Genomic DNA, 18,860 nt, shown 5'->3' with positions numbered 1-18,860 from the left:
ATTTTTCTCGTAAAATTGCGATGATATTCCAACCGGACAATAGTGTATTCATTCAAAGAGGAAAAGAATAAACAGCGTGCACACGCGAATGCGCATATCCAAACTCTTTGTCCCCAGGCAGACCACTGACAAACTGATCTACTATACTCTGCCCAGAGACAGGAGACGGCTCAATCCGCTTTCTGAAGGCTTTAGACAGCCAATGGAAGCCTTAGAATGTGCAACGTAACCCCACAGATACTGTAGTTTCGATAGAGAATCAAAAGAAGAACTACAAATTCTCAGACAGGCCACTTCCTGCTTGGAATTTTCTCAGGTTTTTTCCTGCCATATGAGTTCTGTTATACTCACAGACACCATTCAAACAGTTTTAGAAACTTCAGAGTGTTTTCTATCCAAATCTACTAATAATATGCATATTCTCGTTTCTGGGCAAGAGTAGTAACCAGTTTAAATTGGGTACGTTTTTTATCAGTCCATGAATATACTGCCCCCTAGCCCAGACAGGTTAATTTACAATCTGTAGAAACTATGAGAATAGAAAAGTTCAGAACTTTAGTGAAACATCACAGCACATTTGAAAAATATATGGAAAACAGAAATCCAATATGGATGGTGTTAAGAGATAGATGGGAGGGGTTGAATGGAGCTAAAGGTTGGGTCTAATAACAACAAGATAACTCATGTAAAATATACTGTGTCTGTAAAATGTATATAGCTTCAGAACTTTTGTGAAACAGCACAGTTAAAAATATATGGCAAATAGAAAAAATGAACTGGATGGACATCAGGAATAGATGGGAGAGGTTGAGGGTAGAGGAAGGAGGGGAATTAAAACAAACACAATATAACAATTGTAAAATATATTGTGTCCATAAAATATATACAGTATGTACAGTTGAAGTGGGAGGTTTACATACACTTAGGTTGGAGTCATTAAAACTCGTTTTTCAACCACTCCACATATTTCTTGTTAACAAACTATAGTTTTGGCAAGTCAGTTAGGACATCTACTTTGTGCATGACACAAGTCATTTTTCCAACAATTGTTTACAGACAGATTATTTCACTTATAATTCACTGTATCACAATTCCAGTGGGTCAGAAGTTTACATACACTAAGTTGACTGTGCCTTTAAACAGCTTGGACAATTCCAGAAAATGATGTCATGTCTTTAGAAGCTTCTGATAGGCAAATTGACATTATTTCAGTCAATTGGAGGTGTACCTGTGGATGTATTTCAAGGCCTACCTTCAAACTCAGTGCCTCTTTGCTTGACATCATGGGAAAATCAAAAGAAATCAGCCAAAAATTGTAGACCTCCACAAGTCTGGTTCATCCTTGGGAGCATTTTCCAAACGCCTGAAGGTACCACGTTCATCTGTACAAACAATAGTACGCAAGTATAAACACCATGGGACCACGCAGCCGTCATACCGCTCAGGAAGGAGACGTGTTCTGTCTCCTAGAGATAAACGTACTTTGGTGTGAAAAGTGCAAATCAATCCCAGAACAACAGCAAAGGGCCTTGTGAAGATGCTGAAGGAAACAGGTACAAAAGTATCTATATCAACAGTAAAACAAGTCCTATATTGACATAACCTGAAAGGCCGCTCAGCAAGGAAGAAGCCATTGCTTTCATGGAAATTACTCAGTTTCGATCCGCTAAGGAAAGCACTAGAAATTCTCAGTATCCTTGAAGCGGGCCAGGACTGTCATTATGTATAATTTGTCTCATTTTGTTTCTGGTCAATAGATGATGGAGGAACCGAGCACATTGACTACTGTCTTCTTCTCTAAATTTGTGCTGAGTATACATACAACCCAGCTGAAGAACGGCCTCTGCTTTAGTTGTACTCTTATCCCTGTCCCTCAGGATGTTGCTGGCAGACAGACATCTGTAACATCAATGGAGTTGGTTTCAAAGCCTATGTGGTTGTTCAATAGAACATCACAGAAATTCAGCCACAGAGATAATAGAATTAGGTTGTTGCTTAAATGAAATGCTTCTAGTCCTAATTGTGCAGACGTAAATAACTAACAGGTGTAAATCTATAGGTAATGTAGATGCATATAATCATTGTATTGAGTAAATAGTCCTTATCTGTCATTAGGGAATGAATGGGGATGGAAAGGAATTGACATATGATGGACATACAGTATGTTCCCTTTTTTCAGGGATTAGTGTTATTGATTGTGTGGTCTGAAAAGGTTGTACGTACAGAGACAGGATCAACGTTTTTTTAAGTCAGTACTAGAGATTATGATTTTTCAACACCGATACCGATTGTTGGAGGACCAAAAAAACCTGATACCGATTAATCGGCCGATTTATGTATATATATATTTGTAATAATGACAATTACGACAGTACTGAATGAACACTTATTTTAGCTTAATATAATACATCAATAAAAATCTATTTAGTCTCAACTAAATAATGAAACATGTTCAATTTGGTTTCAAAAATGCGAAAACAAAGTGTTGGAGAAGAAAGTAAAAGTGCAGTATGTGTCATGTAAAAAAGCTAACGTTTAAGTTCCTTGCTCAGAACATATGAAAGCTGGTGGTTCCTTTTAACATGAGTCTTCAATATTCCCAGGTAAGAAGTTTTAGGTTGTAGTTATTATAAGACTATTTCTCTCTATACCATTTGTATTTCATATACCTTTGACTATTGGATGTTCTAATAGGTACTTTAGTATTGCCAGCCTAATCTCGGAAGTTGATAGGCTTGAAGTCATAAACAGCGCAATGCTTGAAGCACAGCGAAGAGCTGCTGGCAAATGCAGGAAAGTGCTATTTGAATGAATGCTTACGAGCCAGCTGCTGCCTACCACCGCTCAGTCAGACTGCTTTATCAAATCGTAGACTTAATTATAATATAATAACACACAGAAATACCAGCCTTAGGTCAAATCCGGAAACTATAATTTTGAAAACAAAACGTTTATTCTTTCAGTGAAATACGGAACCGTTCCGTATTTTATCTAACCGGTGGCATCCCTAAGTCTAAAAGAAATTCATGTTAGCAGGCAATATTAACTAAAATATGCAGGTATAAAAATATATACTTGTGTATTGACTTTAAGAAAGGCATTGATGTTTATGGTTAGGTACACATTGATACAACGAAAGTGCTTATTTCGCGAAAGCGCTTGTCAAATCACCCGTTTGGCGAAGTAGGCTGTGATTCAATGATAAATTAACAGGCACCGCATCGATTATATGCAAGCTAGATAAACTAGTAATATCGTCAACCACCATGTGTAGTTAACTGGTGATTATGTTAAGATTGATTGTTTTTATAAGATAAGTTTAATGCTAGCTAGCACCTTACCTTGGCTCCTTGCTGCACTCGCAAAACAGGTAGTCAGCCTGCCACGCAGTCTCCTCATGGAGTGCAATGTAATCGGCCATAATCGGTGTCCAAAATTGCCGATTACAGACTGATATGAAAACTTGAAATCGGCCCTAATTAATTGGCCATTCCGATTAATCGGTCGACCTCTAGTTAGTACATCTAATTCCTTTTTAAAGGTCATATGATATGTATAGAACACACGTGTAGCATACACATACATACTGTATGTACAAGAAGAGATAGTTTTTTCACTGTTTAATAGACTTTTTAAGATGATCAAATGTTCTTTGTTTACTTGAACAATATGTATAATAATGTAGTGTAGCACTCCAACCATAAGGACAACGACACCTCTGGTAACAGGAACAACCATTGGAGAGAGAAAGAGTGAATACAGAAAGAGAAACAGGGGAATGAGACAGAGAGTGGTAGATTAAAAGAAGGAACCCACTGAGCACACACTGGTTGAATCAATGTTGTTTCCACATAATTTCAATGAAATTACATTGAACCAGCATGGAATAGACGTTGGAAAGAGTTAGACGAAGGAAAGAGAGTGACACAGAGAGGTTGAGAAAGAGAGTAGAGGAGAAGTGAGAAGGAGAGAGAGTGGGAAGAGAGTATGGGAACACAAAGATACAGAAAGATGCGGCGTAATTATTGTACAGCGGGGTAATTACTGTACACCTTGTTCTCCTGAGACAATATCACCCAGAGGCACCGGGATTCACGAATCTGATCCAGGGGGAATTAACATCATCTGAAGTGTAACCGAAATCTAATTTCCAAGCTGTGTGTGTGTTTCTGTGTGTTTGTGCGTGCGTGCTTCTTGTGTGCATGCCCATTCCTGTGTGTGTCTGTGTTTGTCTCCATGTGACATGCATGGCAATTGCCTTAGTGCAGCTTAGATGAGATTTATTTATGAATTAATTTCATTATTTTGAAGAACTATGGCTGTGATGGGTGCGTTCGACGTGGCATACAGTATTTGCTATCTGTTTGTGTTTGTGCAAGTTTCATTCCTGTCCATTCTCATCACATTGCACACTTCCAGGCCTGCAGGAGGAGAAGAGATGTTTAAAGGCGTGGAGGGGTTAAAGCACCTGTTCTGTCTGATCTACTTAAAGAGCATCCAGGAGAACATGCCATACCTACCACCAGCGCACGCACACACACACACACACACACACACACACACACACACACACACACACACACACACACACACACACACACACACACACACACACACACACACACACACACACACACACACACACACACACAAACACACACACTTCCCTCCTTCACATCCGTCCTCATGTAAATGCACGTACACACACAGACGCGTTGCATTTCCACCCTCCACTCCTCCTCTCCCCCATACCTTCTTGGATATCTGCTTTCCCACTCAACCACTCACACCCCATCTGCAGAGCCCCTCTTGAGATGTACCGTGCCACCTCTCCTTTTCAGATTCATCCTTATCTCCTCTCTTCTGGTTGTTCCCCCTCTCCTCCAGGGCATGGGGTGCTCACAGCTCAGAGTGGAAAATAGAGGATAAGTGAGGATGGCAATCATGTGGCGTAGGCTCCTGGAGGTGTTAACAAAGGAAAGGCATTTCACCACTGAGAGGTTACCTAATCCTACTTACCTGGTCCACTCATGCAGAGGCAGACCTGGTGTCTTTAAGTTCACACACCCACTGGTTCTCCTTTCCCAGTCGAGGAGAACTACGAAGGTGTGCGGGATTCACCTGAAAGTAATCGGACGTGGACATAAATTATGCAAGATTTTAGTTCTGAGTTAATCGAGATTAATTTGAAGGCCATAAATTCAATGTTGTCTGTTTTCTCAAAATAGGTGTTTTTATATGATGTTGTCAGGGTGTGACGGGGTTGTGTCTAGTTTAGATTTTCTATGTTGTCATGTTCTTGTTTCTGTATTTCTATGGTTTTTGGGGGGGGGTGATCTCCAATTAGAGGCAGCTGGTCATCGTTGTCTCTAATTGGAGATCATACTTAAGTAGTTGTTTTTCCCACCTGGGTTTGTGGGAGATTGTATTTTGAATAAGTGTGTGTTGCACCTCTTCGTCACGGTTTGTTGTTTTGTTTATTAAGTTTATTTGTATGTCTTGCATAGTTTCACAGTTTAATAAAATGTGGAACGATACACACGCTGCGCTTTGGTCTCCTTCGTACGACAACCGTGACAGATGTTGACCCTGTTTCTGCTGGGGTGTGGTACAGGAGTTTGCTATGTCTTTTGTGCGTTGCCTTCAGAAAGTATTCACAAACCTTGACTTTTTCCACATTCTGCTGTGTTACAGCCTGAATTAAACATGTACTACATTCAGATTTATTTTGTCACTGGCCTACACACAATACCACATAATGTCAAAGTGGAATAACATTTTTTCTAAATGTTTACAAATTAATAAAAAATTAAAAGCTGAAATGTTTTGAGTAAATAAGTATTAAACTATTTTGTAATGGCAATCCTAAATGTCACGTGTGTGTGCTGCCTCTCCGGCCTCTAGGTCACCAGGCTGCTCGTTACGGCGCACACCTGTCACCATCGTTACATGCACCTGCGCGTCATCAGACTCACCTGGACTCCATCACCTCTGATTACCTTCCCTATATATGTCACTCCCTTTGATTCCTTCCCCAGGCATTATTGTTTCTGTCCCAGTGTTAAGTCTGTTATTTGTTCGTGTTTCTTGTTTTGTATTATGTTGTGTTTATTTATTAAAACACTCACTCCCTGAACTTGCTTCCCGACTCTCAGCGCACATCGTTACACTAAAGTTCAGGAGTAAAAATATGCTTAACAAGTCACATAATAGGTTGCATGGACTCACTCTGTGTGGAATAATAGTGTTTAATATGATTTTTGAATGACTACCTCATCTCTGTACCCCACACATACAATTATCTGTAAGATCCCTCAGTCAAGCTGTGAATTTCAAACAGATTCAAACACAAAGACCAGGGAGGTTTTCCAATGCCTCTCAACTAAGGGAACCTATTGATAGAAAATAAAAAAAGCAGACAATGAAAATCCCTTTGAGCATGGTGAAGTTATTAATTACACTTTGGATGGTGTATCAATACACCCATTCACTACACAGATACAGGCGTCCTTCCTAACTCAGTTGCTAGAGTGGAAGGAAACCGCTCAGGGATTTTACTGAGGCCAATGGTGACTATAAAATAAACTCAGCAAAAAAAGAAATGTCCTCTCACTGTAAACTGCGTTTATTTTCAGCAAACTTAACAAATATCTGTAAATATTTGTATGAACATTACAAGATTCTGAGATATACACTGAACAAGCTCCACAGACATGTGACTAATAGAAATGGAATAATGTGTCCCTGAACAAAGGGGGGTGAAAATCAAAAGTAACAGTCAGTATCTGGTGTGGCCACCAGTTGCATTAAGTACTGTGGTGCATCTCCTCCTCGTGGACTGCACAAGATTTGCCAGTTCTTGCTGTGAGATGTTACCCCACTCTTCCACCAAGGCACCTACAAGTTCCCAGACATTTCAGGGGGGAATGGCTCTAGCCCTCACCCTCCGATGCAACAGTTCCCAAACGTACTCAATGGGATTGACATCCAGGCTCTTCGCTGGCCCTGGCAGAACACTGACATTCCTGTCTTGCAGGAAATACCGCACAGAATGAGCAGTATGGCTGGTGCCATTGTCATGCTGGAGGGTCATGTCAGGATGAGCCTGCAGGAAGGGTACCACACATCACTGTAACGCACAGCGTTGAGATTGGCTGCAATGACAACAAGCTCAGTCCGATGATGCTGTGACACACCGCCCCAAACCATGACGGACCCTCCACCTCTAAATCAATCTCGCTCCAGAGTACAGGCCTCGGTGTAACGCTCATTCCTTCAATGATAAACGCAAATCCGACCATCACCCCTGGTGAGACAAAACCGTGACTCGTCAGTGAAGAGCACTTTTTGCCAGTCCTGTCGGGTCCAGCGACGGTGGGTTTGTGCCCATAGGCGACGTTGTTGCCGGTGATGTCTGGTGAAGACCTGCCTTACAACAGGCCTACAAGCACTCAGTCATCCTATTACCTCTCTCAGCCTATTGCGGACGGTTTGAGCACTGATGGAAGGATTGTGCGTTCCTGTTGTTGCCATCCTGTACCTGTCCCGCAGGTGTGATGTTCGGATGTACCGATCCTGTGCAGGTGTTGTTACACGTGGTCTGACACTGCGAGAACAATCAGCAGTCCGTCCTGTCTCCCTGTAGCGCTGTCTTAGGCGTCTCACAGTACGGACATTGCAATGTATTGCCCTGGCCACATCTGCAGTCCTCATGCCTCCTTGCAGCATGCCTAAGGCACGTTCACGCTGGTTACCAGGGACCCTGGGCATCTTTCTTTTGGTGTTTTTCAGAGTCAGTAGAAAGGCCTCTTTAGTGTCCTAAGTTTTCATCACTGTGACCTTAATTGCCTACCGTCTTTAAGCTGTTAGTGTCTTAACGACCGTTCCACAGGTGCATGTTCATTAATTGTTTATGGTTCATTGAACAAGCATGGGAAACAGTGTTTAAACCCTTTACAATGAAGATCTGTGAAGTTATTTAGATATTTATGAATGATCTTTGGAAGACAGGGTCCTGGAAAAGGGACTTTTTTTGTTGTTGCTGAGTTTAGTTAGAGTTTAGTGGCTGTGATAAGAGAACTGAGGATGGGCAAATGTTGCACAAATCAGATTTGGAAAGCTCTTAGAGACTTACCCAGAAACACACAGCTGTAATCGCTGCCAAAGGTACTTTTACAAAGTATTGACTCAGGGGTGTGAATACTTATGTAAATTAGATATTTCTGTATTTCCTTTTCAATACATTTGCCAACATTTCTAAAAACATGTTTACACTTTGTTATTATTTGGTTTTGTTTGTAGGTAGGTGAAAGAAACAAAAATATGTTTAGTCCATAATATGTTTAGTCCGTAATACATGTTTAATTCAGGCTGTAACACAACATAAGGTGGAATAAGTCAAGAGGTATGAATACTTTCTGAAGACAACGTAATAATGTGTTGTCAACCCACACCAGATAATGTTATTCATATGTTGTATTTCCTCTAAGCATGCAACTGATAAAAAATGCTGTGTCCGAGAGGGAGAATGAGAGAGACAGAGGGAGGGAGGGAGATAGTGTGAGTGTGTATACTATGTGAGTGTGTGAGAGTGATTATTTTTTTTTACTTCAACACATTATTAAACAATAATCCTGATATGTATTATAGAAGCCATGTGCTGTGTGTGCTCTTTGCTGCTCAATGTTTAAAGAATGATTGATGAAACCCAGAAACACACTGGGGGCAAGAGTACTTTGTTTACTGAAAATACACATCTCCCAGAATACAGTGAAGAAATAGAGGCAGTATCTTTATTAACAGCAGAAGGTTTGTTTTTGTCTTCCTGCCTGGGCATTTCCTCAGGTGGGGAATTGATGTCCAGGCAATCATTCTCTTCGTTGCCTGCTACTGCTTGTTACTCTTTCACTCTGACCTTCGACTACCCCAAAGGACAGAGACCTGGCCACAGGAGTGGAGTGGGAGGGGGAGAGTGTGTGTGTGCGTGTGTGTGTGTGTGTGTGTGTGTGTGTGTGTGTGTGTGTGTGTGTGTGTGTGTGTGTGTGTGTGTGTGTGTGTGTGTGTGTGTGTGTGTGTGTGTGCACCTAATGTGTGAATAATTTTTCCACAGTAAATGTGATCCGTTGTATTAGCAGGTGAATGCATCTGTATGTGCAAGGTCAGTGTCATACAATTTCATACTGAGCCAGAGAAAACATGCAGTACGTGTAACTCCTCATACTGACATGGCATTAGCAAGGATTAGTTAATGCAGTGGGCGTCTCTCCATAGCATGTGATAGGACAACATATGAGGTTGCTGCTATAGTCTTACAGGATACAGATAATAATGCAACTGAGTCAGTGCATCTTTTACACAGTTGTTCCTCTCATCCCTTCCTCCACACTCTCTCTTGTTTTCTATCCAGCCCTCTCTAACGTCATTCACCAGAGGCCCACTCTGCCACCTTCAGGCCTGGTTCCGGCTCCGTTACCAGGGGTTTGAACATCGGCTCCACCTGTCCATTCTTCTGCATACCCTCCTCCTTCCATGCTGCACAGAAACAATGAAAAACACCAGTAGGCCTACATTAACGAGGAATTGATTTGTTAAATGTCATCTCTTCGGCTTTGTACAACCCTAACACTGTGTTTGTGTGTGTGTGTGTGTGTGTGTGTGTGTGTGTGTGTGTGTGTGTGTGTGTGTGTGTGTGTGTGTGTGTGTGTGTGTGTGTGTTCACGCGTATGCATGTCAAAATCAACATTCTGTGTGTGCATGCATGCACACCGATGCATGCACACAAACACACACACACTCACATAAATACACACACATATGTTTTAATATCCTTGTGGGGACCTAAAATTAATTTCCATTCAAAATCCTAGTTTCCCTAACCCTTACCCTAGCCCTAACCTTAACCCTGAAATGAACCCCTAACTGTAACTAACTCCTAACCCATAAACCTAACCCATAACCACTAACCCTAATTCTAACCCTAACTGTAACCCTAACCCTAAAGCTAACCCCCGAGCTTAAAGTAGCCGTCGACCTCGTGTGTCCCCCCCCACCCCCACACCCACACACACACACACACACACAGGATTCAATTTTAATCCCAGTAAAAACATATCTCACCATACAGCCTCGGACAAACATGAAGTACAAAAGCAACAACAAAAAACATTTGCAAAGTGCAAACATTTCTTATAATCCTGTTCATATGAGTCTGTACAAGCATGCATGAATGCATATACCCATCCAAACACACAGACGTACACACAGGATCCAGGTATATGTGACTTTCATCAGACAAAAGCAAACCATATCATTATCATTATCTATGCGGTATGTTTCAGGTCATCTTTCAGGTAATATCAATCAGCTGATTTAGGGCCTAAATCAAACTATTTGTTGTCTGAGCAGCATCCTCCTTACCCCCAGAGCCCAAGGACCTCCAGGCCTCCTCTTGCCCCAGCTGAGCCCACTCACCCTTGGCCTGGCTACATGCTGCGGTGGGCTTCTCTGGCTGCTCTCCCCTTCTCACTGCAGCCCGGATGCGCCGCACCACGTACCTGCAGGCTGAAGGAAGAACAGTTTTCAGTTAATGAACTGTTCCTATGGGAGGAGTAACGTCCATACAAGTGGTCAGTATGTGTGATTTTGGATTGTCTGTCATAGAATAGAAGAGAGACAGATAGGAGAGATAGATAGAATGAAACACGCATACAGTAATAGGAGTGATGGGAGCAATTGAAGAGTTTTATTCCAAAACGCTATATATCCAAATGAGCTTTCATTGCTTAAAGGAATTGTTTTCTTTCCTATCTAATCATGGTATGACACACATGTATTTGTTTAAAATCTATCACTTGATTGTTTCATTTCAGAGAGACAAATAATCATGTTTTTTTTCTAAATGCTATATACCCACCTCGCTCTCAGAGAATGAAGTAGTACTGCTAGGAAATGTCTGCTCTACCCAAAATTACAACCAACTAATTGCAGAATTACCTCAAAAATGGAAGACACAAGTAGAAGGGGGAAGAAGTAAAGAACTTGTCTGTCGGCCTTGCATTAAAGACCAAAATTTGTTAAAGACAATTGCGATAAATAAAAAAGTATACCGGTTTTAATTTAAGGACCAAAAAATTGACAGTTTACGAACTGATACGCAAAACGACACCGGATACATTTTTTTGGAACTGTCCATATGTAGCTTATCTTTGGTCACAGGTCCAGGAATGGCTAAAGAATTGCAACATTTACCTGGGGCTAACTCTACAGATAGCACTACTGGGTGATTTGAAACGTCATAGTCAATCGATCAATAATATAATAACACTTTTAGCAAAACATTTAAACTTTAATTTACAATCTGTAGAAACTATGAGAATAGTTCAGAACTTTAGTAAAACATCACAGCACATTTGAAAAATATATGGCAACCAGAAATCCAATATGGATGGTGTTAAGATATAGATGGGAGGGGTTGAATGGAGCTAAAGGTTGGGTCTAATAACAACAAGATAACTCATGTAAAATATACTGTGTCTGTAAAATGTATATAGCTTCAGAACTTTCGCGAAACAGCACAGTTAAAAATATATGGCAAATAGAAAAAATGAACTGGATGGACATCAGGAATAGATGGGAGAGGTTGAGGGTAGAGGAAGGAGGGGAATTAAAACAAACACAATATAACATTTGTAAAAAATATTGTGTCCATAAAATATATACAGTATGTACAGTTGAAGTGGGAGGTTTACAGACACTTAGGTTGGAGTCATTAAAACTCGTTTTTCAACCACTCCACATATTTCTTGTTAACAAACTATAGTTTTGTCAAGTCAGTTAGGACATCTACTTTGTGCATGACACAAGTCATTTTTCCAACAATTGTTTACAGACAGATTATTTAACTTATAATTCACTGTATCACAATTCCAGTGGGTCAGAAGTTTACATACACTAAGTTGACTGTGCCTTTAAACAGCTTGGGCAATTCTAGAAAATGATGTCATGGCTTTAGAAGCTTCTGATAGGCAAATTGACATCATTTCAGTCAACAGCAAAGGCCCTTGTGAAGATGCTGGAGGAAACAGGTACAAAAGTATCTACATCCACAGTAAAACGAGTCCTATATTGACATAACCTGAAAGGCGCTCAGCAAGGAAGAAGCCACTGCTCCAAAACAGCCATAAAAAAGCCAGACTACAGATAGCAACTGCACATGGGGACAAAGATCATACTTTTTGGAGAAATGTCCTCTGGTCTGATGAAACAAAAATAGAACTGTTTGGCCATAATGACCATCGTTGTGTGTGGAGAAAAAAGGGGGAGGCTTGCAAGCCGAAGAACACCATTCCAACCGTGAAACACGGGGGTGGCAGCATCATGTTGTGGGGGTGCTTTGCTGCAGGAGGGACTGGTGCACTTCACAAAATAGATGGCATCATGAGGGAGGAAATGTATGTGGATATATTGAAGCAACATCTCAAGACATCAGTCAGGAAGTTAATGCTTGGTCGCAAATTAGTCTTCCAAATGGACAATGACCCCAAGCATACTTCCAAAGTTGTGGCAAAATGGCTTAAGGACAACAAAGTCAAGGTATTGGAGTGGCCATCACAAAGCCCTGACCTCAATCCTATAGAAAATGTGTGGGCAGAACTGAAAAAGCGTGTGCGAGCAAGGAGGCCTACAAACCTGACTCAGTTACACCAGCTCTGTCAGGAGGAATGGGCCAAAATTCACCCAACTTATTGTGGGAAGCTTGTGGAAGGCTACCCAAAACATTTGACCCAAGTTCAACAATTTAAATGCAATGCTACCAAATACTAATTGAGCGTATGTAAACTTCTGACCCACTGGTAATGTGATGAAAGAAATAAAAGCTGAAAGAAATAATTCTCTCTACTATTATTCTGATATTTCACATTCTTAAAATAGTGTGGTGATCCTAACTGACCTAAGACATGTAATTTTTACTCGGATTAAATGTCAAGAATTGTGAAAAACTGAATGTATTTGGCTAAGGTGTATGTAAACTTCCGACTTCAACTGTATAAGCTGAAGTAGAAGCCCAAGTGTTGTTGTTTATTAGTTTACTCCAATTAGGGGAGGGGTGGTTGGGTTATAATAATAAAGTAAATATACAGTACCATATACAGTGCCTGTCAAAAATTTGGACACCTACTCTTTATCTTTGTGAGATGCAGAGTAGATGAACGGATGATCTCCGCATTTGTGGTTCCCACCATGAAGGAGGAGGAGGAGGTGTGATGGTGTGGGGGTGCTTTGCTGGTGACACTGTCAGTGATTTATTTAGAATTCACACCACACTTAACCAGCATGGCTACCCCAGCATTCTGTAGCGACATGACATCCCATCTGGTTTGCGCTGAGTGGGACTATCATTTGTTTTTCAACTGGACAATGACCCAACACACATCCAGGCTGTGGAAGGGCTATTTGACCAAGAAGGCGAGTGATGGAGTGCTGCATCAGATGACCTGGCCTCCACAATCACCTGAACTCAAAATAATTGAGATGATTTGGGATGAGTTAGGCCTCAGAGTGAAGGAAAAGCTGCCAAGTGCTCAGGATATATAGGAACTCCTTCAAGACTGTTGGAAAAGCATTCCAGATGAAGCTGGTTGAGAGAATGCCAAGAGTGTGCAAAGCTGTCATCAAGGCAAAGGGTGGCTACTTTGAAGAATCTCAAATATTAAATATATTTTGATTTGTTTAACACTTTTTTGGTTGCTCCATGATTTCATATGTGTTATTTCATAGTTTTGATGTCTTCACTATTAGACAATATTACAAATAAAGAAAAACATTTGAATGAGTAGGTGTGGCCAAACTTTTGACTGGTACTGTATATAATATATATATATATATATATATATATGGGGAATTGGAAATGATGCAGACAATTACATTGATGAAAACTACAATCTGTCAGCAATATTAAAGCTGATCTACCCTGTAAAAAAAGAAAGTACTGCTAGGTTGAACACAGTCAAATGTAAAAACAAACTACATTATTTATATTTATAAAGATACATTTGTGACATCAAAATGTGTTTTATTTTTTAAATAATTCAATACAGTAAGTAATATGAGATCTTTATGTATAACATTTACATTGACCATTTTAGTCATTTAGCAGATGCTCTTATCCAGAGTGACTTATAGTAAGTACATTCATCTTATGCTAGCTAAGTGAGACATCCACATCACAGTCAAATGTACAGGATATGAACATTCCATTCCAGCATATGTGGCTCAGTTGGTAGAGCATGGTGTTTGCAATGGTGTTTGCAACGCCAGGGTTGTGGGTTTGATTCCCACAGGGGGCCAGTAAGGAAAATAAAATAAAAAAAATGTACGAAACGAATTGAAATGTATGCATTCACTACTGTAAGTCGCTCTGGATAAGAGCGTCTGCTAAATGACTGAAATGTAAGAAGCACATCATTTTGCATAAAAACCAAATTTTTCTAAAATCTATTAATTAAAAATCTGAGAGCATTCATATTTTACACAAACATGAAGGTACCCATAAGCAATCATTTCTGATGAAAAAACACAATTGTGAAAAATTGGTGGATATAGTGAATCGTATATAAACTTTTCAATTATAACTACATATATTGGATATATGCTGCAGGCTGCGGTATTTCATGCTACAACAGCCCCAGGCAGAGTGAGGTAAAATAACCCCTACTATTAGTGTTAATAACCAGAGAGTTATGAATGATAACTCTGTATACACACTCAAGGACTCAAGGATTCAGGAAGCCAGATGTAGCCTACTTGCTCAATAGCTAGTCCTGACCAAAATCCTTGGGTGAAAAGTCCCTGAGGAGATAAACGATATAGAATCTATTCAGGATTATATGAATTGGAGACGTTACGAAACAGTATGTCCACTGTTGTTTAGATGGAATTGATCTAGCTATCATCATTGAAGCTCACTCTGAATAATTGAATCATTTTATTGATGAATTCAATAATAAGGCTCAATGAAAGTTCATGATTGTTCATGACAGCATTTCTGAGCCAGAGGTAGGTTGTTTGATTAACTCAACTGCTGGGTTGCAGGAGTTCGTTCACTTAGTTGGGTTGTTTTCTTTAAAAATAACAAGGTTGGGTTGTTAATACTGGGTTATTGGTGCTGGGTTTTATTGAGATATGACCCAGCGGAACAGAAGACTAGAGATGTAGTTTAGTAGGGGCGTGGCTTTCAGATATTTATTTTTAGCCACCCGTGAGAGTAAATGTCATTCATGTTCATCTGTTCTGTTGTATATTTATTGTATATTTAGTTATGCTAAGGTTGAACATTGACACTTTTTCAGCTTCACTGAGGCTTACAGAAATGTATGAGTTGCATAAAAGCCTATGCATATCCCATTGTTGGGATAGATACCACCGTATTATAATATGTAATAAAAAGTCTTAATATTCTAGAAGAATGTGTAAAATGCGAAAGAAAGTAAGGACATTTTTAATTTGCAGTAAACTTAACATGATGAACAGGAATTAAATGTACTCTCACGGGTGGCCAATAAGATCTACAAGAAAGCCACGCCCCTAACAAGCCACACCTCCTGACAATAACCTGACAATTACATTAAAAAAGACACAGCTGCTAAGTCAACCCAGCATGAAAGTAAAAAAATACCCAACTGAAGGTTAAACTAACACATTTTTTGGGTAATGCAAACAACCCAACATGTTGGGTTATTCAAGCAACACAACTGGCTGGGTCAAAATCAACCCAGTGTGTGTTCTGTCCAATATTTACCCAGCGCTGGGTTACAAAATAACCCATATTGGGTTGTTTTTAATCCAGCATTTTTTAAAGTGTAAAATAGAATTCCACCCCTATTGTCTTCTCTCCTTGTAAAGTGTGCCTGAATGAACACCATGTATATGTGAAGTGGAATTCAACAGGTAGTGTGTGGGCCTACATATACTGGTTAACAGTCATGTAGCTTCTGTCAACTGACTTTAGATATTCCAACGGCTATGTCAGTGTTATGATCACATTATGTAACCCTGACAGAGGACTCAAATAAAGTGTATCCACATATTTCATTGAGTGCTCCAACACCATTTATTATAGTACCATAGAACTCTAAGCTTTTCCTGTGTATAACCCCAATTATTTGATTCCTGTCATTGTCGTTGAGCAGTGAGCACCCCTCCTACTTTGCTGAAGAGCGGAGGACTAATTGAACTGACATATTTCATGGGTTTAAACGTACTTCAGAACGACAAAATATACAGGTTTGAATGGGGAATACTGAAGGCATATGGCCTTCGGTATTATTTATGTCAGAAATATGCTGACTCATGCTTCAGTTGCAAACTCTAATGAGAAACACTATTTTCACGCCACTTTGATACAGCTACGACCGGAAGTAACTTTTTCGTAGCAAGTTAGGAGAACTTACACAGCAGGTTAGGATAATTAACATAGCAGGTAAGGATAATTATATTAAGGTTAGGAAAAGGGTTAGGGTTAGCTGTATCAAAGTGGTATGAAAAGAGTGTGTCGCAAACTCTAATAGACTCTGTCTCTTTGTCTTAATCTGAATCCTCTTCCCGTCTCTTCTGTTCTTTTCACATAAGCCTCATGGCCTTTACAACTCCACTCCACTCCACCCAAGTTGCAGTTAACTCAGCAAGTCACAAGACCTATTTACTGTACACTTGTTTTGAAGTGTTTATACAAGTGGGTAGTTGCAGAGGGAATGTGTATAAGACAGGGAAGGGAAGGTACTGCTGTAATGCTGACTGTAAAACCAAGGCAGGAAAACACTGCCAAGCCTCAAGGAGAACTTATTTAGTCGTTATGCATTTTCAAGTTGCTCTCACTGACATAGCCTAGCTATCTCAGAGCCTTATATTGAGTAAATATAAGTCTCTGGTATATCTAATACAAAGTGAATTTAGTAGCAGATATTCAAAAAGAGACTCACAGTTGACGATCAGTCACACCATTTCACACAGAGATGTCACAGATACACAACGTAGTTAGCGAAAGTGTCTGATGAAATACAAAAAGCAGTTTTTTAGTCTCTCCAGCACTGTCAACTGCTGTGTCTTCTCTATGTCAAAACAAATGTTAACCGCTCCCCTGGCCAACCCCCTAATGTCATGACTCATTGGGAGGAGTGTGGTGTGCACTGCACAGGCATGACTTGAAGAGAGGGAAGGACAGTCAAAGTCCAGGTTAATCATACGATTTCACCTGTTATGATTGCCTCTGAAGCATTTTGCATCTGTTCTGATGAATGTTATTGATGTGTGCCACTAGGACAGCACACTTGACATTTACACATTATTATGATTTGTTTACTATTTAACTTGGGGCCAGGCCCCTTTATTCTCCATTTCCGCCTGAATGATGTGCCCAAAGTAAGCTGCCTGTTGCTCAGACCCTGAAGCCAGGATATGCATATAATTGGTACCATTTGAAAGAAAACTTTGTTGACTCTATCTTGATGTTGAACCAGGCTCCTCTTGCAAGAAATGTTATATCCTAGACAACCTGGATATAAAAAATGAAATAAAAGATGCCAGAACTGGTGGTAGCATGACTAGAAAACATATTCATACAATAAAGACAAAGCTGTTTGAGTTTCAATTTGAAAGCAGAGGGAAAACACTATTTTCACGCAACTTCGAAACCAAAGTGACTTTTTCGGAGCAGTTTAGGACAGTGGTTTCCAACCAGGGGTACTTGATAAGACTCATGAGATCATAGGTGTACTGGTAAAATGCACAAGGGCTACTCCGGGCAGAGGGCTACTCCGGGCAGAGCAAAATTCAGTTGGTGGAACAGTAACCGAAAGAGGTTGGGAACCACTGAGAACTAACTAGGTTACAATACTGATATTAAGATTATGAAAATAGTGATGGTTAGCGAAAATGCTCTCCTAACCTACTACAAAAATCACTTTGTATCGAAGTGGCGTGAAAAGAGTGTTACAAGACTTCTTCTTCGGTGGGGTTTATCAGCAGTTGGCATCCAACTTTAGGGTGCATTTCCGCCACCTACTGTACTGGAGTGTGGGCCAGAGACAGGGAGAAACTAAATCCTACCTGCCAGCCCCGTTACTCTTAAAAATGATAACACAATATTTGGGACTATATCTAATGACGTTCTATTCAATATACTCTTTAAACTAATTTCCTGTATCCCCTTCTCCCTCATACTAGATCTCATCCTCTCTCTTTCCTTCCAATAATGACCACACTGTATCAATAAAATAAAAAAATCCCCCCCTCCACCAAAAAAGATATAGATGTACTATTGTAAAGTGGTTGTTCCACTGAATATCATAAGGTGAATGCACCAATTTGTAAGTCGCTCTGGATAAGAGCGTCTGCTAAATGACGTAAATGTAAATCGCCTTGTACAGAACAACAGATTTTTACCTTGTCAGCTCAGGGATTCGATCTTGCAACCTTTCGGTTACTAGTCCAATGCTCTAACCACTAGGCTACCTGCCACCCCATGCTCTACTGTCTCTGTTTCTTTGCAATACTCACATTTTCCTGTTGGATGCTTTCCTATCACATGTAAAGTCTTATTCAACTGGCTGTGTCCCACTCTTAATCTTGTAAACATAGTCTCCTGTCTTCTGTCCCTTCCTGCTGTTCTCCCCTCCCCAACTTTCCTCTGTACTTGAAATAAATTCCTGCCCTTAGTATCTCTATTCCACTGCTCCTGCCATTTCTCCACCATCACTATCCATATCATGCTTTTTGCCACTGCCTTGCTCATTTAAACTACCACATCAACATCCCCACTACTTAGTGCTTGTTTAGCCAGTACATCAACTGTCTCATTCCCCTCC

The 18,860-nt window shown here is 40.2% G+C and overlaps 1 long non-coding RNA gene across 2 annotated transcripts; it reads right to left on the bottom strand.

The window, feature by feature from the left end:
• Nucleotides 1-8,719: 8,719 nt before the first annotated feature.
• LOC106581897 (uncharacterized) lies at nucleotides 8,720-17,176 on the bottom strand. 2 transcript variants are annotated; one of them, XR_001323191.3, is made up of 3 exons: nucleotides 16,977-17,176; nucleotides 10,417-10,560; nucleotides 8,720-9,531 (listed from the first exon to the last, which is right to left on the bottom strand). It is a non-coding gene; the product is annotated as an uncharacterized LOC106581897 (long non-coding RNA). The 2 variants fall into 2 exon arrangements; XR_001323192.3 differs by having other exon boundaries at nucleotides 10,471-10,560.
• Nucleotides 17,177-18,860: the final 1,684 nt, after the last annotated feature.

This window comes from Salmo salar, chromosome 21, assembly GCF_965601325.2.
Source record: "Salmo salar chromosome 21, fSalSal1, whole genome shotgun sequence".
Lineage (NCBI taxonomy): Eukaryota > Metazoa > Chordata > Actinopteri > Salmoniformes > Salmonidae > Salmo > Salmo salar.
The sequence above is the reverse complement of the archived record's forward strand: the minus strand, read 5'-3'. Positions and strand labels throughout refer to the sequence as shown.